Source organism: Tarenaya hassleriana, unplaced genomic scaffold, assembly GCF_000463585.1.
Source record: "Tarenaya hassleriana unplaced genomic scaffold, ASM46358v1 Cleome262, whole genome shotgun sequence".
Taxonomy (NCBI): domain Eukaryota; kingdom Viridiplantae; phylum Streptophyta; class Magnoliopsida; order Brassicales; family Cleomaceae; genus Tarenaya; species Tarenaya hassleriana.
The window spans coordinates 44,995-46,853 of NW_010965883.1; the positions used below are offsets into that span (position 1 = coordinate 44,995).

A 1,859-nucleotide genomic window follows, 5' to 3' on the forward strand; every position below is an offset into this window, starting at 1 on the left:
TCCGGTGGCAGTCCATGCAGCTGATGACGGCGTTTGGCATTGTTCATCATTTGTTTCAACCGCTGCATACCCAGCTGGTTGAACTCTTTGTAAACTTTATCGGTGTGCTTTTTTTTCCACCGAAAAGATTGCTTTAAAAGAAATTAGAGTTAGTGATTATTTATTTTATTTAAATAAAATTTTAAAAATATAACTTACGATGAACGAATGCCACCAAGAACGTTTGATGTTGTCCGGTACCACCGTCCAACAGTAGTAGAGTTGAGGAAAATTTGACGTTATTATTGCTGTAAATTTTTTCCTCAAATCTTTATCGTTAACCCCGAACCTAATTATAATAACAATTTATTAATATTAACTAATAATATAATTTAAAATAAATATTGAAATAATTTAATTTATAAATTAATTACCATAACGCCCCGTCTAGTTCGGGATCGATTAGCGGCACCTCGCGAGTGTCGAAGGAATTTAAAATTTCCTCTACCTCCTCCAGAGTTATATCACACTCTGGGAAAAGTGGAGGAGCGTCCACCGGTTCCGGAAGACGAGAAGGTGGTGGTGGCGGGGGTGGCGGTGCTCCAGAAAAACCCGCTAACAATCCTCCGGAACCAGAAAATCGCCTACGAAACTGTAAAAAAACAATAGTTAGTTATTAATACAAAACATAAATATTAAAGAATTGAAAAAGAATTGAAAATCAATTACCATTTTGTTTTTTTTTTTTTGTTGAGTTTTTTTTTTTTTTGCTCGTTTTTTTTTTCGTTTTTTTTTCTTTGAGACTTGTTGAATGATGAGGAAGAATGGGCGCTCGCCCTTATATAATCGAAAATTCCAACGGATTTCCAACGGGCATCCGTTGGAATTTTCTGGGCTCATTTAATGTTGTCTGATAAATTCCAACGGATGCCCGTTATAATCTTCATTTCCAACGGGCATCCGTTGGAAATATTCTGGAATGACGCGATGGACGCCAGGTGCGTCGAACGGATTTAATGCTTCAGATTTTCCAACGGATGCCCGTTGGAAATGAAGAATGTAACGGGCATCCGTTGGAATTTATCAGCGGATTCAATGTTTCAACAATTACAACGGGTGTCCGTTGGAAAATTCCAACGGACACCCGTTGTAATTCTGGTGTCGATTCAATTGCTGCGCTTGGATTCCAACGGATGTCCGTTGGAATTTTACAATTTTTTAAAAAAAAAATAAAAAAAAATATGATAGATTTTTCAAAATACAAATACATATGAAAACAATAAAAACAAATAAGTCTATATAGAATCTTCATCACTTTCATCATCCGGAGTTGTATCATGGTCCGAAACGAATTCGTCTATATCGTCTTGTACGTGTGACGAATCATCAAGTAACTCGTCGTCTATGTCAGGAAGTGCAAGTGTCTCGTCGTAATCATCATCTAGTCGGATGGGAAGAACCGGATTTTCGAGTTGCTCTTGCATGGGGTCATCGAGATCTTGTGTTGTCGACGACGAATCCACGATAATTAATCTTCGTGGGTTAATCTTCAAAACAGCCGACCATTGATCTTCCCGTCGCCGTTTCACCGATGTCGCAGAATGTTTCGGATATGGAATGAAGCATACCTGGTCTGCCTGATCTGAAAGTATAAAAGGATCGTACTTTGCATATGAACGTTTCGGTGAGCCGCGTCGATTTTTCCGTGAGCCGCGTCCCGACGTTGTATCAAACCAATCACATTTGAATATGATTGTTTTCAACCCGACTAATCCTGGATACTGGAGTTGGAAAATCTGCCGAAGAACCCCAAAGAAATCAGGATCTTCCGATGACCCGCTTTTTATACAAACTCCGTAATTGAACGTGGATTTATGTTT

The 1,859-nt window shown here is 38.7% G+C and overlaps 1 long non-coding RNA gene across 1 annotated transcript; it reads right to left on the bottom strand.

Moving 5' to 3' along the window:
• Nucleotides 1-93: 93 nt before the first annotated feature.
• On the bottom strand, nt 94-560 carry LOC104817102. The gene is made up of 3 exons (XR_772453.2): nt 414-560; nt 199-328; nt 94-131 (listed from the first exon to the last, which is right to left on the bottom strand). It is a non-coding gene; the product is annotated as an uncharacterized LOC104817102 (long non-coding RNA).
• Between the last annotated feature and the right edge of the window lie 1,299 nt (nt 561-1,859).